We start from the raw sequence: 8,568 nt of genomic DNA, 5'->3' as shown, positions 1-8,568 counted from the left end.
AAATACCTTGGAACGTTATCTTCGTAAACCACTCCTCCCCAAATCACTTAGCTGGTTCTATACTATTCTGGTGCAAGAAAACTTTGATTCTATTAAGCATGTATGTCACAAATGGGCTCAGGATTTCCCTCATCTTGATGAGGGAACCTGGAAGGATTTACTTGAACAAATACCAGACAACAACATCTCAAGCAGGGATAGGTTCATCAATATTAAATTTATTAACAGAGTCTATTTAACACCACACAGGCTGGCACGTATTAATCAAGGGTATCCGGATGTATGTGTAAAATGTAATAGTGAACAGGGTAACTACATGCATGTGTTCTGGGAATGCCCTAAAGTGCAAAGATTTTGGTCTGCGATTCTTACACATCTTGATATTGCACTGGGTCTGCCTGTAATTCGGACTCCGGAATACTGTCTCCTGGGGCACACCGAAGGATTAAACCTTCCTCCTTGTGATAGACTGTGCCTTCAACAACTTTTTCACTTTGCAAAAAAAGCCATCCTTTTGACATGGAAAGACATTGAAGCTCCAACCATTGGCTATTGGAAAAAACTCATAAATGATGTGCTTCCAAAGCAAAAGCTTACTTACATGGCGAGAGGCTGTCCTGCTAAGTTTGGAAAAGTGTGGAATTGCTGGTTGGCTGACCAACAAGCTGCTGGGACTGCCTCACAGTAACGCAGAGCCTAGGTACAATGACTTTATGTATGATATGATTATTGAGTGTAACATGATTGTATACCCGGACTTTATTGATGTGGGTTTGGAATGTGATGTAAATGGATAACCCATCCTCTTGTCTTTTATCTCTCTCTTCTTCTTCTTCAGCCTTTTCTTTCTTCTTTTTCTCTGTTAAAATCAATAAATAAAATCTTTCAAAAAAAAAAGACGGAGAGAAAAAGAGAAGGTTTTGCCATGTTTTATCTTTTAGATTATTAGATTAGGGGTTATTTATGATGTCTTCATGGGGTTATAGTAGTTTAAATATGGAGAGAAAAAGAGAAAGTTTTGCCATGTTTTAGCTTTTAGAATATTAGATTAGGGGTTATTTATGATGTCTTCATGGGTTTATATTGTGAGCAGCATGCAAGACATGGCTTTTACAAAGGGCGCTGCCCGAAACACGTTGTGTACCTCTATCCCCAATAAAGAAATTTTGCTGTCCAGTTGCTTCCTTGGATTTGTCCCACACCTCAGATTCTACAGATTGACCTAATACGCACAGGATACCCCGTGGGAAAATAGAGAGAGAGATTTGGTGAGCTCCACTTGTACTCTTAATTACATGGCTTTTAGAGACCAAGTCAATATTCCAATGGTACATCAATCCATACCTGGCTTAAGTAAGTATAATGTAGTAAGTATAATGTAGACTGGGCCTTTAGGGCTCGGCCAATCCTTAGGTCAATTAGGTTGCTATATGGCGTGTTTATTTGCTGCCCACGACATCCATTGAAGTATAGTATAATGACTATTACACCAAAGTTTCCCTGTATCTTTCATTTTGTTATGATGTACCCAGTATTAGCTAACTGAAGCAATCTGTATCCCCCTATATCTGTCCCTACCTCACTGTATGCTTGCTGACTTAAATGTCCCTGGGACTTCACATGTTTATGGATTTAAAATTCCAGTATGAATAAGCCAAAGCGAGAATACTGGGAAATGAAGTCTGCCAATATCAGGAAACAGAGGCCTAAAGACACTCAACATGGATTTTTTTTTGGGTCACGTTTTAAGTAATTTTCAAAGACAAAATACTGGGAAATTATGTTTTTGCCTGCAATGTGACCACTGCAACCTCTTGTTAAGAGCCCATTGGAGAACAGAAAGAAAAGGCACGGGGGATAGTTATGAAGAGAGGTCATCAGAGAACGAGACTAAAGGGAAAGGATTGCATAGGAATGATTTGGAGAATATAAATAACTGTTAAGGGAATGAAATGATTGAGAGAGCCGGAATCATGCTAATAATGTATGCTCAGCACAGTCAGAAGCTGTTAGCATTCACTTTGTAATTGAGTATCTTTCCCTCGTATCCCAGCAGTGTGCCCAGGTCCAAGAGAAGTGACTCCGAGCAGTGTTTCCTATTACACAAGGATTAGCCGCTTAATGGCTAGCGGTTTTACAGACTGTGGGGAGCAGAAGAATCAATAGCTAATCCACTGCACTACTGAGCTCTTATACTGTCTGACACCCGCACATGCACTGATGAAGAGGCCAGGCCTCTGCATACCCGAATGCCAAGCAGGAAAGTTCATTTTATCACCCGAGTAGCAGCACAGCCACACTGATAAATAACAGAACATCAAATAGGCATGCAAGTCCTGTATGTACTCTATTTAAACATGGCAAGACCTCTCAATAATTTGTGATTGACTAAGTGTTGTGTACCAATTATTACACTGTACCATAAAAACACTCAATTCTTTGTAATTATTCAATTAAGGTGATAAAGTGCCAGTGCTAAATTCTAAAATGGAATAAAGTTACTTGCTAATACACAAAATAAATTAATTAGGTACCATTAGAAAATCAATCAATTAATTTGATAGAAAATATGTAATATCCGCCAATGAATTAATCAGATAATGAATAAAAAGTGCTGGTCCCAACCTGGTTGCTGTCTCAGAATGCCTAAACTTCCAATTATACATCAGCTAAAAAAAGTGCTATTGAGTTGATAAATAATTGGGAGTTTTAGGGTAGGACTTCATGGTGCGCGGGGACCCGTCACGTCGGATGAAAATGCAGCGCGCTGTGTTTTCATCCAACAGTCGGAAGAATGTAGTTGTTTCCTGCTATTTCTCCTTCACTTCAGCTTTCTGTAAAACATCCGACACATCGCATGCGTTTAGTCGCATTGCGACGTGTCGGGTCCACGCGCACCATGAAGTCCTACCCTTAGGCAACCAGGTTGGGACCAGCACTTTTTATTCATTATCTGATTAATTCATTGGTGGATATTACATTTTTTCTATCGAATTAATGGATTTTCTAATGGTACCTAATTCATTTATTTTGCGTAGTAGCAAGTAAGTTTATTCCATTTTAGAATTCAGCACTGGCACTTTATTATCTTAATTGAATAATTAATTATCGAAATATAAGAATTAAAGACAAATTAATTGAGTGGTTTTATGGTACAGTGTAATAATTGGTACACAACACTTAGTCAATCACAAATTATTACATCAGATATCATTAAAGTGTATGGGGGTTTTATTATCTTTTTTTCTCTTCCAAACAATTGATACTAGTAATTAGTGGTGGGCGAATTTATTTGCTAGGTGCGAATTTGCAGCGAATTTTCGTGTTTCTCCGCCTGCGAATAAATTCACGAAATTGCCGCAAAAATTTGAAGGGGGAAAGTCTAGGTACTCATTGACTTTAATGGGCGTCAGAATTGTCGCCAGCATCAGAATTGTCGCTGGCGTCAAAATCATTTGGACGCCGGCATCAAAATTCACGTTTCGCAAATTTTTCGCCATTCCGCAAATTTCATGGGAAATTCGCAAATTTTTAGGCGAAGCGAAACGGGAGAAATTGGCCCATCCCTACTAGTAATCCATACCTCCCCCTCTCTATGGGGTGCACCTTGTGTAAATATAAAAAGACCGCCTTTTCTATGGACATAGTGCCAAATGATATAGGAGTTACTGTATATAGGCTTATGAGGGAAATAAGAAAATGCTAATATGAATTTGCCAATTTGACAAAAAATATCTGCCATGTCCCCAGTAGAATGTATCCAGTACATATGGCTGCACATGTAGCTTCCTCCTGAGTGTGCAACATAGGATTCTCTTACTCCAAATACCTCTGCTATTGTACATTCACAAGTTGCACTGCATTTTTTCTAATAAAACCTGTGACTTATAAGAAAAATATTTTTACTTTTTTAATTTCCTTTTTATATAGCGTTGACACAAAAGACAAATACTGCATGTATAAAGAGAAACAACACAGTCACAAGTCCCTGAATGTAGGTTTTCAATCCCAGGATCTATACTACCATGTAGATAGACTGTAGAATTCTATATTATACACTGTATGGATCCAAAAGGCCCTGTACCAACAAAATAAATCTACAATTCCTGAATTCTCACCTTGAAGCATTTTGGGGTACATCACTGTTTTGAGTAGCATTCACAAGGTCAAAAGCCATCACAACAAAAATGGGTATGTTGTCCGAAAATAGAGATCGTCTGAATAAATGTACTGAAAGATAAGCTGTTGAGGTGCCAGCGAAAAATTTGTGGCTTATGCAGGATTCGAAAAGCACCACAAGACCCTGTTTGGCACCTGGCATAGTACAGGTATAGGACCCGTGAGATGGAGACCCATAATCTGGAAATCCATTATGCAGAAAGTTCTTAATTACAGAAATGCAGTCTTCCATAGACATTTTTTTTTTAAAAAATAATAAATTTTTAAAAAAAAAAAAACTTTTTCTTATTCTCTGTAATAATAAAACCGTGCCTTGTACTCAATCCTAACAAAGATGTAATTAATCCTTATTGGAGTCAAAACAAGGTTTATTTAATGTTTAAATGATTTTTAGTAGAAATAAAGGATCAAAATCCAAATTACCTGGCACTATAGAGCAAACTTGATTTACAACTTGCCGACCCACTGAACTTTCATACTGCTTTTCCAGCAAAGCTCATCAATAAGGCCTTTGTAAAATATAAATCAGTCTTTTAGGATGCAATTGGCAGAAATGGTTACCTGCTCCATTTTTAGCATTCTCTGAAGCTTCACTGCCAATGAAGGGAACCGTGACTGATATGTGTCGCTAGAACAGTCCCAATTCTGGCCTTTACATTGTCTCCCACGCTGTATAACAAAATCCATATATTAGCACTGTCTTTCTGGGTGCTTTATCTCTGAAATAATCTTATACACAGGGCCTTGTGTGTGGATCGTTAATCTTCTACCTCTTTATCCCTCCGTGCCCAGAGGATTTGTTGAACTGGAGCAGACTCACCACTTTATATAAGGCAGGCCATAAATAATGGATGAACTGGTGAGCTAACCCGCTGTCCTTTCCTACCGTCGCAGCGACTGAGTCCTATTAACGGTCAGGCTGCTATCCACTGAGCTCCCCTCTTTGTTCTTCTGAACTTTGATGCCACTCACTCATAAACGCAGGGGACCCATGACCTTAAAATCTCCTGAAGCTGCACAGGTGCAGTAACCAACAGGGCCGCCATCAGGGAGGGACAGGGGGGACAAGTGTCCCGGGCATGCAGGGGGGCCCGGCAGTGATGCAGTTTTGAAAAGAGCCGGCCCCCCTTGAGAGCGCCGAAGCTGTGCGTGTGGCCATCCCGAACAGCCGAAACAGCACAAAAGAACCCGAAGCCACGAAAACAGCCGAAGCCGAACTCCTGAAGCGGCGAAAAGACCCGAAGTCATGAAAATAGCCGAAGCTGCGAAAAGACCCGAAGTCAAGAAAACAGCCGAAATTGAAGTCCTGAAGTGGCGAAAAGACCCGAAGCCACGAAAACAGCCGCAATTGAAGTCCTGAAAGGAGGCGAAGTTGAAGTGCTGAAGCCACGAGTTCAATTCTACTGAACACCAATGTGGGGGTTTTTTTTAATCCCCTGGCCACCAATGTATTATTTAAATATTCTATAGGCCCCTGCCACCAATGTTTTTTTTTAAATATTTTTTGGGGCTTCCAAAATGATATTGGTGACCAATACATGCTACCTGCTGACTATGACTGCAGTTTGCACCATTTATTACACTTACCCCATTAGCATGGAAACAAGGACACCCTGGGAATAACATGGAAACACTACAACATGTCTCTAGCATGCAACCGGAATCCTTGACTATGTGGATCAGATCTGCGTTGAGAATATCTGCTACAAACATCTGTATATCACAAAAGCTGTGCAACATGTTTCACACAGCTAAGTTAACAAGAGTAACTTTATACTCACTGTTTTAATCCCCACTGGAAATCCACATTAGCTCAAAACAACTATCCAGGGATAGCATGCATTTTCACAAAAGGAATAAAAATCACTACCAGCCATTAAAACAAAATATATTCATCGAGGATGAAGAATTATTTACTTCAGTATGATAAAAAATAAAAACATGGCCCTATGGAATATACTCCATTATAGCACAGGCTGACAAATTATTCATGTAATGCCACGTAAAAGCTATAGTCTTTACCTACCAGGGAAAAAAAAGCCATTAAACAAAACTTATAGATGATAGATTATATTCAAATAAGGGAAAATAGTCATGTTTAATGTATCCCACAAATGTACTGAGATTAACATAGAGAGCAATAATTTCAATTTATTAATGCTAAATTGTAATAGTTAAAATAAAGTGAGTGAATTGCTTTGTTGGGAGGAATTCTATTAAAGGAGAACTAAAGCTTAACTGTAGAAGTAGCTAGAAATGTTGTACATTATGTTTTATGCTTCTGTTCCAGCCCAAGGCAACCACAGCCCTTTAGCAGTAAAGATATGTGTCTCCAAATGCCCTAGTAGCTCCCCATCTTCAAAGGAACATACTTAATTACTTAAATAGATGTATGCTACATATAATACATATTTTTATAGAGACCTTAAATGTTCCATAGTTTCCATTTAAAGAAAGAGATGTTTATAACAAAAATAGAAATGTGGATTATATACAAAGAGCATTGCAGGGAAAAGGGCAGTTTATATCACAAAGGTTGAACAGGAAAGTATAAGTTGTTTAAAAAGACTGCAGTGCAAAAAGCATTTTTTTTTTCATGAGGATTGTGGAGAAAAGAACTGTTTATTAAGCCAGGATTTCAGAGGAAAGAGCACTTGATAACACAAGGACTGCCAATGAAAGATGGATTCTTTGTACAGGAAAAATTGGCTTTTAGCATGTGGATCTAAAAAGTGCTCTTGTGTGCTGGCACCCCCAATACTTTATTGCAGAGTTCGTGAGTTGCAACACACCCATCCGCAGTGTATAACTATTCTCCAATAACTATTTAAAACAAGTCTTGGCATGCGAGTGGAGTGCCTGGCAATTTTTTTTTTTTTTTGTCATACCAAACTAGAATCCACGATTTGCCCTTATATATCATTAAAGTGGACCTGTCACGCAGACACAAAAATCTGTATAATAAAAGTCCTTTTCAAATTAAACATGAAATCCAATTTCTATTTTTTATTAAAGCATTCATAGCTGTTATAAACTCATTTAAAAATCTCAGCTGTCAATCAAATATTGTCTGCCCCTCCTCTATGCCTAGAAATAGAGGCGGGGCAGACAATTACTTTCACTTTCCAATTAGCACTTCCTAGATGTCACTGCTCTCCACACATTCCCCCGTTCTCTTCACCATTTAATTGTGTAGCCAGAACATGGGGATGGACATCGGGTCCCCCATTCTGGTGCACAAACAAAATTCTGAGATGATGCAAGGCTTGTCTTAATAACAGTGTCCATAAAATGGCTCCTGCCTGCTTGCTATCATTTTGAATTCCCAGACTGAAGGAAACAAGATTCAAATAATTTAAATAGTGTAATTAAAGTTCATTTTGCTTGACTAATGTGATAAAATAAGATTTTGAATAACTTTTTTGGGTGACGAGTCCCCTTTAAAAAAATCAGATTTTTTCAGATTGTTTCAGAGTATAACTCCTGAAAACCACGAAAAATTCAAGTTTTCGTAGAAAAACCAGTGTCAAATCCCGAAAACTCTTCAAACTCATCTGCCATTGACTTTTACATGAATTCAGCAGGTTTTAGATGGAGCATTTTTGTACTTGGACTTGGAACAGCTTCAGGGCATAATAAATCACGAAAAAAATCACTTCTTTTTAACCACATCTTTTTCGGGCTTTCAGTGTCAAAACGGACGCTGCAGAAAAATTGAGCCTTAATAAATAACCCCCTGAATATAAAAAACTAAAATGTACACAAGCTTTGTAGAACTTTGTTTGACAGAAACAACCTTGCTTTATAGATCTTTCTATATATATATATATATATATATATATATATATATATATATATATATATATATATATATATATATATATATATCTTACCTACTGATTAGCGGAATCAGCATGGACTCTTATGTAGTCCCTTCATTAATGAGCAGGAACACATTCTCTCATATTTTGGCACAAACATAGATAGACTGTGGAGGTACATTAACAACTGTGTTTGCTGTGGATTGAAACAGAGGAACAATTATTTTCTATGACTGAGGCTCTCAATGCCTTCCACTAACCTATTCGATTTACAACACATATCAGTGAATTAGCTTTTCTAGACCTTAAACCAACTATTGCTGGCAATATCACATACTGTAAGGTCACAGGCAGGAGCATACTGCTAAATCATCCATCCTGTAATTTCCTCATCTGTTACAAAATGATGAGGTTCATTTTTTTTTTAGTTTTTATTTATTGCTTTAAATGTACAACAATTAGTAAAGTAAGGAAAGAGGGTAGTAAAGCTAACTGAGTCTTCTGTGACTCATGTCAATTTATACAGATGCCATGTGTCCCATATTGCATTGAACTTAGCTGGACATGC

The 8,568-nt window shown here is 38.0% G+C and overlaps 1 long non-coding RNA gene across 1 annotated transcript; it reads right to left on the bottom strand.

Moving 5' to 3' along the window:
* Positions 1 to 211: 211 nt before the first annotated feature.
* On the bottom strand, positions 212 to 8,267 carry LOC121399185. Its single transcript, XR_005964800.1, has 3 exons — positions 8,073 to 8,267; positions 1,145 to 1,222; positions 212 to 859 (listed from the first exon to the last, which is right to left on the bottom strand). It is a non-coding gene; the product is annotated as an uncharacterized LOC121399185 (long non-coding RNA).
* Positions 8,268 to 8,568: the final 301 nt, after the last annotated feature.

The sequence above is a fragment of the Xenopus laevis genome, chromosome 9_10S, assembly GCF_017654675.1.
Source record: "Xenopus laevis strain J_2021 chromosome 9_10S, Xenopus_laevis_v10.1, whole genome shotgun sequence".
NCBI lineage: Eukaryota > Metazoa > Chordata > Amphibia > Anura > Pipidae > Xenopus > Xenopus laevis.
The sequence above is the reverse complement of the archived record's forward strand: the minus strand, read 5'-3'. Positions and strand labels throughout refer to the sequence as shown.